General features: G+C 43.0%; 1 protein-coding gene across 1 annotated transcript in view; it reads right to left on the bottom strand.

Annotated features, from left to right (window-relative positions):
• Positions 1 to 16,957, bottom strand: part of TIAM1 (TIAM Rac1 associated GEF 1) — a 198,924-nt gene that overhangs the window by 175,765 nt on the left and 6,202 nt on the right. The gene's annotated exons all lie outside the window — the stretch shown is intronic.

Raw genomic sequence — 16,957 nt, 5'->3', positions numbered from 1 at the left:
TCTGATATAAAAATGTTAGTAGGACCACTAAACTCTTTGACTCTACTTTTGAGGAAGAAAAAGAGCGAAAACAGTCAAAACATACGATGAAAAGAAAGCATGTATCTCTTTAAATTGCTCCCCCTGCACTAAATACAGAGTATAGCAAACAGAACCTACACCAGATTTTCCTAAATTAGGACCTGTGTGTGTGTGTATATATATATATATATATATATATATATATATATATATATATATATATAAATTTTTCTTTTTAATCTCAACCTGGTATAAACACATAATAGCCTGGTTTATTTTCTATTCTGTTACTTTTTTTTAAATCAATATTGGTCCCAAACCACTAAAATTACTTTATAAATCTCCAAAAAAGTCTTCATCCTCAGTTGAAAAGCACTATTCAGATGGAAATTACAATTTTCCACTGTTTATATTTTTAACACACCATGTTTTACAAAGGGGAGTGGTCACACGGACTTACTAAATAGAGCACTTCTGCATAGGCCCTGGGAGTCGAACCAGTACAAGGGTTCTTAGCATAGGATCAATCCCTGGAGGACTTTCAAAGGTATGTGAACCTCCTGGAACTGAATAAAAAGTCACATGCACAGACACACCCACATTTGTATAAAGAACAAGTTCCATGGCTTTTACCAGATTTTCAAAAGAGTGGGATCCAAAAGTTTTAGATATTTATTTAATTCCTTTAATTTTGGGTGAGAATCACCAAGCCTTGCAACAAAACGTAAGTAAATGATATAAATAAAATTAATACGCCTTGAGAGGATATCATAAGATGGCAAAAAAAAAATCGTCACGGAAGAGTGACAATAAGGTAGAACATAAATATCATGCATCTGTTTCTTCTACAAATTGAGTGCCTACCAAGGGTGGTACACAGTACTAAGATTCTGGGCATTAATTTAGAAAGGGAGGGAGTTAAATGAGAGGGCTTCTGGTGTTACAATGTGACTCTGAAATCTGCCCAGTTGAAGATTGTCACCTCCTTGTTTCCTGCCCCCCACCCCCACCGCGAGAACCTGACAGGATGCTAAGAAAGATGGCTACTTTAAATGAAAATCGTATTGCTTTACCATTATATTAATAGCAAAAATATTTCAAGAAAAGGTTATAATAGGGGTGGTGCCTGTGGCTCAGTGGGTAGGGTGCCGGTCCCATATACTGAGGGTGGTGGGTTCAAACCTGGCCCTGGCCAAACTGCAACAAAAAAAAAAAAAAAAAAAGAAAGAAAAAAAGAAAAGGTTTATAATAATTTAGCCATCCTCAGATGAAAAGGCATGAGCATTCTTCATAAGGGAGAATATGTTATGAGGGATAAACCAGACATTTGAAAGTCCATTAAAACACATGGCATTCTTCTCACTCTATAGTTGGGGCATAATTAGTTCTCTTACTGAAAAGTAATCAAGACTCTGAATGGTTTGACCTTTATCAGATCAAAAGCATTAAAAACAATTGTGTTCCTGAGCTCAAACGGCATTAAGCATGATGACCCTGTGTGTTTCCTTCCTCAGGGATCCTCAACTAAAGTAGCCCCCTGGCCTCTCTGGCCCTTCAGGATGGCTCTGGGGAGTAAGTCATTGACCTGGACAGAGGAGAGTGTTTGGGAGAATGACCCATATGTGCCTAGGTCAAGTCCTCCAGGCCCGTGGGAGAATCCAACGTCTGGCCCACTCTGGATCACACAGCAGTATTAGATCTGCACAGGGGGGTAAGACCATACAACTCAAATGGCCAGGGATACTTGGGAAACCTACCGTTGCTATACTTCCAAGTCACGACCTCCAATCCTACACTACCAATAAAAGATTTTTGGTCTCCATCTGCTAACTCCTCTTTGTCTTTTGATTGGTCCAGAAATCGAGCAGGGAAAAAGAGCTTCTCGAATTCCAATAAGCTCTATCTTCCTCATCTTCTCAATTTCTCAGTGGATTGACAACACTTAAAATACTGTGCTTTACTCATCTGCGACTGTCCAGTTGGGGACAGACTACATGTGCCTACTTGACCTGATAGTCACACTACATATTCACATCCTCACCCAGCAGAGAAGTTCCTAGAAACCACGACATGCAACCAATCACACAGCTCAAGAGGATTTTAGAAAGGAGGTATTTTTATTCAGGTTAACTCCCCATCACAGATGAATGGCAGGGTTGCAAGGTCAAGTCAAACAGGAATTTGGTTACAGCTCCCAGGTCTTCACAGAAAGAGGATTTAATGCTATTGTTCACAGTGAATGTCCAACGTAACTGCTATCAAGTGTCAGTGTTTCAGTTCACCCCCATAGGACAGTAAAGTTCGGGATGAATGATCGGTGATTTAGAACGCAGTCAAGAGACTCTTTCTCTGCAGATAGAACCCAAAACTAACGTTCAGGTTCCTACTTAGATTTTTCTATATTTGAAAATCTGATTAGCAAAACCTGCCAACTTTATCATGGTACATCCAACAAAATTTACTACTTGGAAAAAAATTCTTTTGGGCTTTCAGGCTGGAAGAAAAAAAAAAAAAAAACGAGTTCTGCGTATAAATCTCCTTGACATTATTTTGTCTTTATCTTGATAATGTTACTAAAAAGATAAAATCTCGTTCAGCGTGGTTTCAGAATGCTTCCTCTGTATGTCGACATTATAAGATGGCCTCCAAGTTCTGAAACAAATTTTTGTATCTCTAGAGCAGGCGTCCTCTAACTTTTTAAACAGGGGGCCAGTTCACTGTCCCTCAGACCATTGGAGGGCCGCACTATAGTTTAAAAAAAAAACTATTCCTATGCACACTGCACATATCTTATTTTGAAGTAAAAAAACAAAACAGGAACAAAGGCAATCACACCGCCTCAGGTGGCCTGCGGGCCGCAGTTTGAGGACCCCTGCTCTAGAGCATCCCAAAGGGGCTAAATTTCTACTCCTGTGGCTTCACATCATTACATACAGCACAAACGTTATGAGGCCTTCTGTTTCTGGTGCCCTAATTTCTGCTGCTCAACAAGCTAAATGCCCAGATGTCAACATAATCAAATCATCCTTGGGGAGGATGAATTGAAAAACAAATGATAATACATGTTCAAAGGCTGCTCAACTGGATATATACAGGGATATATCCCAGTTTGTTTTCAGTTCTTTGGGGCATATATGTGGGAATGGAATTGCTGGGTCATATGATAGTTCTGGCATTTAATATTTGGAGGAACCACCAAATTGTTTTTCATAGTAGCTATGTGACTTTATGTTCTTGCTAGCAATGCACAAAGGTTCCAAATTCTCCACATTCTTGCCAACGTGTGTTATTTTTCCATGTTTTTTTTTTTATTACTATAACCCTCTGGTGGGAATAAAGTAATATTTCACTGTGGTTTTGATTAGCATTCTCCTAAAGATGTTGAGCATCTTTTCATGTACTTATTTGCCCATCTGTATATTTTCTTTGGAGTAGTGTCTCTTCAAGTTCTTTACCCATTTTTAATTGATTTTTTTTTTTTTTTTTAGTTACTGTTCAGTTGTATCACTAATGCTCACAGACGCAGTGAGCATAGTAACCAAAAAGTAGAAACAACCCACTTACCATCAAACAATGAATGGATAAATAAAACATATGTATACATATGAATCACACAGAAACATACACACATACATAAAACATACATGGGCTGGGCACAGGGGCTCACACCTGTAATCTTAGCACTGTAGGAGGCAGAGGTGGGTGGATCACAGGAGCTCAGGAATTCAACACCAGCCTGAGCAAGAGCGAGACCCCATCTCTATGAAAAATAGAAAAATTAGCCAGGCAGAGTAGCAGATGTCTATAATCCCAGCTACTCAAGAAGGCTGAGGCAAGAAGATCCCTTGAGCCCAGGAGTTTCAGGTAGCTATGATATACGATACCATGGCAGTCTAGCCTGGGGCAACATGTTGAATGAGACTCTTGTCTCAAAAAAAAAAACCAAAAAAACAGCCTAAGCAAGAGGCTGCTCTTTATAGGAAAATTAGCCAAGTACGGTGGTAGGCTAAGGCAAGAGGATCACTAGGAGTTTGAGGTTTCAATGGGCTACAATCATGCCACTACACTCTAGTCTGGACAACAGAGCAAGACAAGATCTAAAAAAAAAAAAAAAAAAACTATATATATATATATATATACACACACACACACACATACATATATATACACACACATATATATGCATATACACATGTATATGTATAATGAAAAATAATTGGGCCAAAAAAGGAATGCTATATGCTACAAGACGAATGAACCTTGAAAATGTTATGCTAACTATGAGGTATCTAGAATAGGCAAATTCATAGATAACAGTAAATAGAATAGAAGTTACTAGGGATAAGCGAAGGGCAAGATGAAAATGGGAAATTATTGCTTAATGGGTGCATTTTCTGTTTTGGATGATGAAAAGGTTCTTGAAGTAGATAGTACTAATATCTAGCTAGTAGTGATAGGATTAGCTATCAACCTACTAGCTAATATAGTGCTAGTAGGTTGTGCAATTATTCACTTAAAAACGGTTAGAATGTTAATTTTGTATATGTAGATTTCACCAAATCCTCCCCCCAAAGTCATTTGTACTTCTAAATGTAATTATTCAAGAAAACTACCTGCAACATAAGACCAATGAGGGGCTTTGATCAATGACAGTTGAGTTAAGGGTCTCTGGAGCAGGTATGCACCAGGAAATGGCCTTGAGAGTATGTGGTATCAGAGGTGTAGGATGATCCCAGCTGTACAAGGCCACTGAATGATGAGTTGGTGACTCCCTCTACCCCTCAGAGATTCACTAGATGTAAAATTGAAAGGGAGGGCATAGCATAAGAGGGCTAGTGTAGGGATCCTGTAGATAAACTCAATGCACCAACTGGCCAAAAGTAGCATTCAGTGTCAGCTGGCCTACACCCCCGCCCCAAACTGAGATTCCTCTACACAATTGGAGGTCAGTTCACACTACCCTCCTGAAGTCTGTTATTCTCCATATTCTTCTGTGCTTTGAAATATTTCAGGATAGAATTATAAAAGTAAGTAAAAATTGCTCCTTCACTGGGTGCAGTGGCTCATGCCTATAATGCCAGCATTTTGCAAGGCTGAAGCAAGAGAACAGCTTGAGGCCAGGAGATCCAGACCAACCTGGGCAACATAGCAAGACCCTGCCTCCACCAAATATTTTAAAATTGGTTGGGCATGGAGGCATAAGAGTCTAGTCCCAACTACTCCGGAAGCAGGAGGATTGCTTTCGCCCAGGAGTTTGAAGCTGCAGTGAGCTATGATTGTAACACTGCACTCCAGACGAGGTGACAGAGCGAGATCCTGTCAAAAAAAAAAAAAAAAATTGTCCTAGTAACACATAAGAAGACAAAATGATAGAAAAGTTTAACCCTTCTTTACATCCTTCAAAGACTAACTTAGCAAAGGAGAAAAAGAAGTCTAGAAGGAAATAATCTAAATGTGTATAAGGAGAACCTCTGGAAGCAGGTTAAGGGGTGATTTTGACTGCCTTATTTTTTTTTTTCTGCTTAGCTGATATTCTAATGCTTCTACAATGAACATGCATGATTGTCTAAGGAAAGGCCAGCTCCCAGCCTGATTTCTCTCAAGTTTCCCTTGCTCCTTCTTCGGCTCCTTGGTCAAAATGCATCCTTCTGGCCCCTGTATCCCACCTGCCTACAGGATGGTTCTGGCTCCCATTAGCACAGGTGTGCTCGAGCGGGGCACTCCTCCAGATCAGAACACATGTTCCTTCATTCCCTGCTCACAACAGCTCTATGAGGGCTACCGCCACCTCCCCTCTTACAGGGGAAGGATCTGAAGCCCCAAGAATGACAGCAACTTTCCCCTAAGTGTCTTGGCTGATTTCAAATCCATGCTTATCAAATAAGAAGAATGTTATAATACAGGGTGCACCAAGGGTCACCCATAAAGTCACCATATGTAGGGTAAATGGGAAATTATAGCTAAATGTGCCTTATTTATAAAATAGTCATTACAAAATTTTACAAAGTATCTACAAAATATTCTCAATATGTTGGCCACCTTTCTATAGATTTTTATACTTATTCTCATTTATAAATGACGACTCCAAAGCAGAGAAAGTTTAAGTGACGTGCTCAAGGCCACACAGCCTATAACCAGTGGAGCTGATATTTTCATTCTCAGGGTGCTGTTCTTAGCATCTTTTCTGCCCTTACCTTTAAGATTGCTGCCTCAAACCTACCCCAGAATTCTAGAATTCCATTGCATAGACAAGGGATCAACTACACAAATAGAGTAAGTGGTGTTCATACTGGAAACAAAGATTTTGCCTTGTCTTGGCTTCCAAACAACAACATAGATCTCTAAATCATTGCTTTGCTCCAATTACTTATCTATGTAAGGAACTTGGGCCACCACGGTACAAGGAAGTGATGGACCCCTACCCCACAACTGCACCCCGTCGTAGTGCCACAAAGTAAACAGTGAATACACAAACACTGTAATAATCAAACAAAAGAACAATTTTTCTTTATGGTTTAATATTATCAGAGAATCAAGAAACAGTCTCATAGGGTGCTCTTTTAAAATTTATTCAGGATATTCATCTAAAATCTATGAATATGCATCTTATGTCTGCAGAAACACACATATCTTTCTACCTTTTAAGTCATAAAGATGGAAAGAAACCAGAAATCAGTGGATATGGGGTGTCCCAGCGAGGGGGCATTAAAGGATCCATACTTTTCAATATTTTTCCACTCTGTTGTTTATTTCCACAGGCAACTGTGAATAAAACCAACAGTACATTATAAAATCAATAACATATTGTACACTGGCATATAGGAATTTTTAAAAATGGAGCTAAAGACTTAGATTTAAAATTGCAGAAGTCGGCCACGTGCAGTGGCTCATACCTATAATCCTAGCTCTCTGGGAGGCTGAGGCAGGTGGATCACCTGAGCTCATGAGTTCAAGACCAGCCTGAGGAAGAGCAAGACCCCTATCTTTACTAAAAAGAGAAAAATTAGTTGGACATGATGGAGGGCATCTGTAGTCCCATCTACTCAGGAGGCTGAGGCAGCAGGATCATTTAAACCTAAGAGTTTAAGGTTGCTGTGAGCTAGGCTGACTCCCTGGCCTGGGCAACAGAGTGAGAGTCTTTCCATAAATAAATAAAATTGCCTCAGCACCCGAGCACACTGGTTATGGCGCCAGTCACATACACCAAGGCTGGCGGTTTCAAACCCAGCTTAGGCCAGCTAAACAACAATGACAAGTGCAACAAAAAATAGCTGGGCATGGTGGTGGGCTCCTGTAGTCCCAGCTACTCGGGAGGCTGAGGCAAGAGAATTGCTTAAGCCCAAGAGTTTGAGGTCGCTGTGAGCTATGACACCACAGCACTCTACCAAGGGCAACATTGTGCGACTCTGTCTCAAAAAAAAAGAAAATTGAAGAACTCCAGATGACCAGCCTGAACCAAAAAAGGTAACATCTGTGGACAAGTTTACCACATGCCACTTAAAACGGGCTTGAACCCCTTCGCAAATCAACTTTGTATATCCCCTCCTCCACACCTTGCAAGGCCAGCTCTTCCCTGCTGCTCACACAGAGCGCCCCCAAAGCACAACGGTGCTGTATATATAAACACTCTTGTCCCAGTGAGATCCTTAACCCCTCCCCCACAGGTTAGCAGCCACAGCCGAACTCCCCACCCATTAATGACATCATCAAACCATTTCCTGGTTGGGTTTTTCTTATGGTTATAGTTCTGTTCCATTTTTCTTATGGGTAAAATCAATGCCCCGTCTGCAAGGGATGAACTCAACTATTCTTTCCTCTGGAGAAGGTCATGTCTCTCTCCTGCCTTTCTGTCCTAACCAGCTCAGCTGGGAGACTTTCTAGGGAAAGATCATTAAAGTGAAAGGCCTGCACCAGGCCATTAACTGAGAACGCCCTATTACTAGCTAAGAAGGCAGCTGAAATTTTAAAAGAAACTTCCTATCTGCATAGCAAACCAACAAAAGATGCAAAGAAAACCAAACAGGCTTACCAGTCTGTTATGGCACCCCTCAGTCCACACCATGAGACTCCAGATAACCCACACATCCTTGAACCAGAAAAAAAAGAAACCCTCTGCCATGCCAATACTGAAAGCCAGGGCAAGCTCCTAGCATCCTGGGATGTTCCCCAGTGCCACAGATGTGTGTGATAATGCGCTTCCCACCAGCTAATATTTGGGAAGTATTTAAGATGCTAGATGAAAGGCATTTGTTCCCGTGTGGGGCCCAGAAGCCACCCCTCTGAGTTCTCTGCAGTGGTGATTAAAGCATTGCCCTCCATCTCTTCCCTACCTTCCAGTGATGTGAGGTTTAATTAATATGCACTTGGGTCTTAAGATCCTTAGATGAAAAGAGGAGGAGATGTGAAAGTTATTATTATTTTGTTCAAAGTATAGGGGTATGGTAACATCTGTGGACAAGTTTACCACATGCCACTTAAAACGGGCTAACAGGGTCACATGCCAAAAAATTCAGGTCTGGATTTCTGAAAAACTCAGAGATCTGCCAGATTGTGTTCAAGCCATGATTTAATACGTGGCTCTGGTCAGAAGGAAACACATATGACAAATGGTTCACTTCTTCCAGAACTGAAACTCCAGATGACCAGCCTGAACCAAAAAGGGAAGTGATCAGTGGAAAGGCTGGTGGAATCTGCTCACAGGCAAGGCAGGGGCTCTAACAGGCAAAACTGAGCTAGAGTTGGGCAGGACAAACTTCCTGTTTTGCAGGTAAGTGAGACATGGGCTGCAGGTAACCCTAAAGTGTCTGTGAGCATTTTTCAGTCACTCTTGAACGCATTCTAGAAATAATCAGCTAACCACCCTCCCAGGACAGAAGTCCCTTTTCTCACCAAATAGAAAGAAAGAGATCTGTGACCATAGAAGTTGAAAAAAACTTGACCTTAAAGCTCCAGGGGGATCTGGGCTGTGTGTGCAATGGTAAAGTTTAATCAAGGCTCCAACACAAGGATTCCTGGGAGCCATGGTCCAAATGAGGACATGGCACAGCCTTCTCCCCACACAGCCAACAGAGCCTACGCCCTACACCAGATCATGTCTCCCTAGTTCTACCCACAACCCTCAAAGGCTGCTCGTCTCACCAGCTGTCCTACCAGACCCCGGTCTGCCCACCTCCTTGATCTGAATCTCCTGACCTTCCCACTCACTTTCTGCACCCAAGCCCCATGGTGTCCATGCTAGTCTTCACCTACCCCCAACCCCTGCCCTTCGCCCTCTGCCACTGGCAAGGCTCGCTCCCTCCACCCCTTGCCATCTTAGCTCCAGTGTTACCCATGCAGTGGGGCCTTCTTAACCCCCCCATTCAAAAGTTCAAACACCCAATGCTTCCTCGCTTTGTGGGTCTCCACGGTGGCATCACCTTCCAGCATAGGACAAGCTGTCAGTACAGTCTACTCCCCCACCCCACCCCCACAGCCATGGGTGCTGCAACTGTGGCTTCAATGAGCTATGGATCAAAATATTTTTTAAAAGGTAAACAACTATTAACATAACATTTACTTTGTATTAGGAATTATAAGTAATCTGAGATGATTTAAAGTATATGGGAAGATGTGCATAGGTTATATGCAAATGCTACGTCATTTTACGTGAAGGACTTAACACCGGAGGATTTTGGCACCCTTGTGGGGCAGGTTCCTAAAACCAATCCCCTGGGGGATACCAAGAGCCAACTGTACTAGCTTTTTGTCTATTCTTCCCCCTCCAGAATGTCATTTACGTGAGGGCAAGGACTTCCCTTGGTCACTACTCTGTTCCATTGCCTGAGATGGGCACTCAGCGCTTATTTGCTGAGCACATGAAGAGTGACTTCAAAAGTGAAAGACAACCCTCAAGGAGAAACGTGGGTCTAAACTTCCTGAAAACTCCTTGTAATGACGCCGTTCCGTGCTAGCATGCTGTGCACAGAGCTTCCTGGCAACTCCTCGTGAGAGGGGTAAGATGATCCAGGCAGGGTTTGACCGATTCTAGTCCTCAGGCCAAAGGACTTTCAAATACTTTCCAAGCCCAACTGTCCTTTACCATCCCCAACGCAGGAGAGTTTGGCCAACATGGAATCTACTGCAAGAATCAGTTCCCCAGAAAATGCATCCTTAGTATCAACATGTCCACAACACACAACCAGAAGGAAGAAAACAGGAACTTAGGGTCAGTTCCTTCGCAGCTAGGACACCACCACAGAAAATCCCCGTTCTCATCTTATTCCAGTTTTCCAAGTTATCAGAATCTTCTAATAACAAGGGATTCTCCCTGTTTCTCACCAACTGTTACCCAAGCAGAGGGGAGGCAAAGAACTTCGAGAAATAATAGAGGTCAAGAGACATTTTAATGGATACCATGAAAAGAATTCAGTGCTGTGTCTCAATGTTGGTTTGAAATGCTCTTGCTGTTTTCTAATAGATTTTATTTTACAGAGCAGTTTAAGGTTCACAGCAAAGTTAGGCAGAAAGTACAGAGAGTTTCCAGGTACCCCCCATTCCATACCCACAGCCTCCCCCATGACCAACATCCCCACCAGAGTGATCCATTGGTTTCCATCAATGAACCTCTATCCACCCATCATTATCACCCAAAGACCACAGTTTACATCAGGGTTCACACCTGGAGCTGTGTATTCTATGGGTTAAGGTAAGTGTATAACATGTTCCTACCATCACAGTCTTACAGAGCAGTTTTGCCACCACCCCCCCTTCTCTCTGGGCTCCAGCTGCCATATTTAGGGTTCTTGTGTGTGTTTTCAGGCTTGATTGCTCGTTTCTGTTTAGTGCTGAATAATATTCCACTGTCTGGAAGTTCATTTCTCTGCTCACCAACCAAAGGACCTCTTAGATACTTCTAAGTTTTGGTGATTATGGATAAAGCTGCTATAAGCATTCGTGTGCAGGGGTTGTGTCTGTGGCACTTTGTATGTTTTTAACAATAGCTTAGAGAACAAAAAGGCACACAAAAAGAAAAATGTAAAGAATGACCTTAGGGAGTTAAAGACAAAAATAGGCTTCGTACTCTCTAGAAAAGTTCCTCTTTCTAAGAACACTTTTAAGAAATTAAATTTGACAAAGAAGTCTGGTGATAGTTTTATATACAAATAAATCCATTTCTAACACTATGGGCTTTTTTCCTAGCACTGCAGATGACTGTATAAACTCTGAAAGGTAAAACGTGATTTGAATTTTTTTTGTCTCTACTGAATAAAATCTGTCTGTGGGACTTTGCCGTCCATTCCGTTACACTTAGCCTACTTTCCCAACTGGTACCTCCAGCCTTGCATTTCCATGAGGGACCCACCACAGCTGTCTGTATGGAGCAGGTGCCCCCAAAATTGCTGAGTAATAAATCCATTTCAAACATTCAACCAAGCAGTTGACAAATACTATGGCAAATTTTAAAACACAGATGCATACGAATCTCTGGACACAGGTATAGAAATGAGTTAGCCAAGGAAGCATCCATTCTATCAAGGGCATCTCAAAATCCACATACTAATGTCTAAACAAAAGTCACAAAAAGTAGTCAGATATGTCTGTCCTCTCTTAGAAGAGGGGCGCTCACCACCTGAGAACATAGACCGCCGCCCTGCAGGCCCAGACTGCTCTATGACCACCACCCACAGCAACTCTCAAGAAACAAGAAGGAGGAGGACGTCTACAAGCAAAATGTGTTTTAAGAAACGATACACCAGAAGAAACCATTCCTGGAATGACAGACCCTACCGTACCATTCTACTTGGGCCTGGGAATTCCCTGCTGTGCCACACCAGCCTTAAAAACCAAATGAAAAGGCATCTGACTAAGCCTTCTGTTTGACGAGACTACTTTCCTACTCAAGGCTGACATTTTGCAGCTATTCCCACATTCTGAGTGCTCCTGAGCATTTGTGAGTCAAACAGAGGCCTGGGGAGGAAGTCTGGTAGAGAAACAGATAAGAGTCACTGAATGAGGAGCCCATGGACAGCATTTTGATCCGATTTGAAATTTTATCCTAGAAATGAAAAGCAGACAATCCATATTTAAACGCCAACTCAACATGCTCAGTATTGAACACCCCGATCTGCTTTGTGCTTTCTTTTACCCACATGGTCCCAGTGAAAAGGTAATCTGTGGATAATGGATCCAATTACTGAGAAAAAGCAAGAACACACTCCTGTGTTCCCGTCACCCGGCTAGCACCAAAATGGCATCTTTTCCCGTTCTTTTTAATTTCTCTGCTGCTGAAAATTACTTCCAGATCCTATCTTTCCTTTAGTTTCCATTTTCATCCTACACAGAAAACCCTTCCTCCTGGAGCAAGAAGGAAAGAAAGAAAAGAAAACACAACCAGAAGATAACATGGTATTTTGAATGTAATACCAAAAATATAAAATCCAGCCAAAGCAACTAGGTCTGAAACAAATAAAGAATGCAGTTCTACCAAGCTACAAGTCGAGTCTTACTATATAATACCCATATTACAGGCTTTGCCTACTCTGTATGGAGAAACTTCTGTACATCACAAGATCCCTAAAGAGGTAACCCTCAGCCCCAAGCTACTGGCTTGACTAAGATGAAAGAGTTCGGAGAGCCCAGGACTCGAACCTGGGTCTCCTGACTGCTGCCCAGTACATGTGTTCTCTCTTTCCCTGTCTCTGGATCTCTCTCTTTCTCAAATTGTATTAAATACTGACTGGCAAATGATGACAATCATTTTGTTTTAACACAAATGATTGATCTTAACATAAATATTGCCGCTTACTTCATTAAACAGGAAAAAAAAATTTTTTTTTCACTAACAGAGAAAAAACACTCTGCCCTGAGTAAGAACAATTTCTAGCAGTATCAAAACGGACATCAAACCACCACCAGGAAATGGGTAATAAAACTCCCACACTCATATTCACACTATTTACATGATAATTAAAATCACCCTCCAATGACCTAAAAAAACCCAGGGTCTCTTGGTGAGATCTTTTCATGACTATATGGCATATCAGGCATCTGCGCAAACTGGATTCCGCTAAACACTGAGAGTCTATGTAGGTTGCTCGCCCCTGACTCAAGAAAAATCAAAAACCCATAGCTACCCAATCAATAATTTGTGAAAAAATTTAAAAATGAGCTAAACACGCCTTTCCCCCCCAAAAAAATTATTATGCAGCATAGTAACCACAGCGGAACCTCTGTAAGTTGACCACCCAAGAGACTGTAACAAGCTGGCCAACATAAAGAACTAGGCCACTGTACTGATATGTACATGTGATTCACGTCCAGTCTATGAAAATGAGGTCAACTTAAGGAGGTGGTCAGTGTAGGGAGGTGGTCAGCTATAGAGGTTCTACTGTAGTCATCACTCTTGTTAATTTGAATACATGATCTTAATTTGGCTTGTTGGGATTTCTGTAAATACACTAGAAAAATTAATAGCAACAGTTACTACCCGGAGGACAGAACTAGAAAAGCTTTCAATTAACCTGTGGCTTTGGGAATTTCCACTTTGGTTGAACTCCACGCTTGGTCTGCTTGGAGGCTACAGCAACTCCCTCCAGTGTTCCCTTCTAAAGCTAAAACCATGAAAAACCCATTTGATTTTCACATACTGTCAACTCTCGTTTTCTTCTTTCAAGAGAGATTCTGCTGCCTCCCACCCTCCCTCTCTGGGTACTTTTCCTCATTATCTTACTTCCTTTTTTCCATCAAAGCCTTCAGCCCTCATTACACAGATTGATGCTGTTTGCCCAGCAAAGAGACCCACTGATAAGGGCATCTAACTGCTCTGTCTCAAAGCTTGGGGTATTCCAGGAGCCTCCACCTGAGCCTCCAGCAAAGCTAACCAAGTCCTCTGGATAGGATTTTTTTTTCCTAGCTCTGAAAGTAATTATCCGCACCCCATCGCGGCCTTCACCAGCCCCCACACAGTTCATTCATTCCCCTAAGCAAACCGAACTCTGCTGAACATCAGTTAGGAGCAAAGAGAAAGGGCTGTATTTTGAGCAGATTGGCTTCTTCCCAAGCTAAACACACTTGTGTAAATCTGACTCCATTACCGCCCCAGCCTGCACACGCACAGGGCGCCCAGCTTTTCCGGAGGTGAGCCTATGTTTACCCACTGTCAAGGGGGTATTTCCCAGTCAGCCTCTCTTCCTCCCGTGGAGATTGGCTGCAACCACCCTACCCCCAACCCAGGCAACCAAATGTGACATCAAAGGAGCCCTGGAGTGGCCATCTGTCCCTGCCATGCCGATGTTTACGCAACATGGGCAGGAGAGGGACAAGCCAGGGGAAGGCTCTAGGGTGTCCTGGTACAGCAGACCCAAGACACCAACCTCCCAGGCTGTATGTGCCACAGAACAAGACAGTTACAGAAAGTTCTCAGTCTAGCCAGACAGGCTCCTGCTCTTTAAAGAGAAGGATAAAACCGTTTAAGGTTCCAGAGGGTGTTCAAAGAACCAGACTGACACATTTCACCTGTGGACCAGCATCTAAAAATAAACTGGGTTATTTAAAGTTGCAGTTGCATCAATATTATCCACCCACCCCCAAAAGTCGCACCTAAGCACGGTATCTCCGGCAGTAATAATGACTAATAAATCCATGGCCAGTGAAATGCTGAGAAGAATTGGCTAACATAGAAGCGGTATAGATGGGAAATGAACCAGAGAGCCTCTAAATTCTAGAGTTAACATGACCATTAGACATCATCATTTAAATACCTTGGTTTATATCCAGAACCAGAGATCAAGATGCATAGGAATGGGCAGGGGTTTAAAGTCTGATAAAACACAGTTCAAATCCAGGGCCACTACAACAGTGGTATGATTTTAACCAGACACTTGGGTGCCATCATCTGGGCTTGGAGATGAGAATCTGTACATGCCAGACGGACTAGAGGCTCCATCATGTGCTCCATCAGAGAGCACTTAGCAGAATGCTAAGCACACAGTCGGCACCGGTATACACATCTACCCTTCCAGCCTACCCTTCTTTCCACTATCTTACAATGGGAGGAAAAACTCCGGAGGCAAATCATGTCCAAGTTGGCAAAAGTGGAGAGAGAGACCACAAGGGACCATGTGGCCAGCCATCAGCTAAAACTCAACACACTACCTCTGCTGAGGGATGTCTTTGTCATCTTTCAAATGCAGGGGAAGAAGATGCTCCACATGGTTCACCTACCATTTGCATGAAGTCTGTTCAACTATGTCCTAACTATTGGAGGAGAATCCACATTATTCATCACATAAATTTGCTTGAACTCCCTTGGGGGAGGATGGGCCAACCACTGCACTCGAAGCCAAGAGATGATACATCCATTCTATGATTCAACCTGAACAGCTGCAGTGTGAAATGCACACAGGCTCACACGAGAAAAGGAGCTAACATTTTTTAGATTTATAACCCCCTTCTTCTTCTTCTTCTTTTTTTTTTTCTTTTGTGTGTGTGTGTTTTGATCTTTAATCTCATTATTTCCCTTCACTCACAGAACCTGGAAACAACCTTGACATTTCTTTGGACAGCTCCAAGCAGGTTTTAATTAGGCCCAAAAGAATCCCCAAACGCTCACTATGTGCAGGGCACAACCACAGCTCTCAAGGACTTACAATCCCATGGTGGGAGAGCAGCTATGAAGGGCAACATCAAGGATGAACACGGGTTCTGAGGGGCAAAGATGACGGTGGGCTGGGACAGGAAGGCAGCTAGGAGGAGGTGGACCGAGTTGACCCCAAAGAAGAGGTAAAGTCAGAATCAGCAGAGAGCCAGTAGAAGGCCACTCTGCAGAAACCCAACAAGGCCAGATGCCCTGAGATCGGACTCAGGAAGGCGATTCTGTCAGGCTCTGCAGCCACCTACATGGTCGGGCAAACATTTACCAAATGCTCTAGGCAGTCATTATGCTCCATTCTGAAGCAAACAGAAAAGACACGCCCCAGCAGGCTGCTTTGCGGGAGCACGCGGGGGAAACCGGCTGGGAGGACAGACTCCACGGCCAGGCTGCCTGTCTCAAACTATAGCTCCCCATTTTCCAATGCTGTTACTTTGGACAAGTTACTTAAGCCAGAGATGAGACATGGTATTTAAATATTTTATTGAGAAGTGCTTCAAGGGAAAAGCCCTTGGAAAGTGGGCAAGGGAGGCCTTGAAGAGAAAGAAGGCACAGGGAGCTCTCCCCAGACAGGACAGGGGAGACCTCAGAGGTGGCCTGGACTATGTGCACGGTCCAGGGTCAGCCATTGTTAAGGATGTCCTAGGGGTACAGGGACTCCCAGGGGACTTGGCTAAAGGGGACCCAATGCCTAAGGGCTGCTCTCCAACAAAGAGAGGCTGGCATGAAAGCACCCAGGGGGACAGAGCTTGCTAGAAAGGGAAAGAGGATCTAAAGAGATTGGGCCAAGACACAGACAGTCGGTGCTCTGAGGGGTTCCCTGCTATTGTTTTTGCTATTATTTCTATTATTATTTTTACCCCTGAAAAAAGGCAGGTAACTCCATTATAGTAGCACAATGGGATGTAAATCCCGAAAAGTGCACTTTGATACACATTCACAGGAAGGCGTGACTGAGCCTGGTCTGGATTCAGGCAGAGCAGAGCAACAGGTAAGACTAGAGGAACAGGTTGCAGCAAGACCCGCAAAGCAGGACCCGGAATGCTGGGTGGGAAACTCTGAACATTGCAGGACTCACGCCTCAGTAAAGCATCTGTGATGCTGGCCCTCCTATCGGTCTGTGAGTCTCCCATTTTGTTCCAATTCTGGACCAACCAACATATTGGCAAAACCTGGTAAAATGTTAAGTAACACTTTATGATGTCGCCTACTAATAGGTGTGTGTGGGTGCAGCCCAGGAGGAAGGCAAAGTTGGAAAGAACAACAGCAACACAGTATAACTGGAGAGCCCCCTGTGGTCGAATCACT

This window comes from Nycticebus coucang, chromosome 16 (genome assembly GCF_027406575.1).
Source record: "Nycticebus coucang isolate mNycCou1 chromosome 16, mNycCou1.pri, whole genome shotgun sequence".
Taxonomy (NCBI): domain Eukaryota; kingdom Metazoa; phylum Chordata; class Mammalia; order Primates; family Lorisidae; genus Nycticebus; species Nycticebus coucang.
This window is presented reverse-complemented; position numbering and strand designations above follow the sequence as displayed.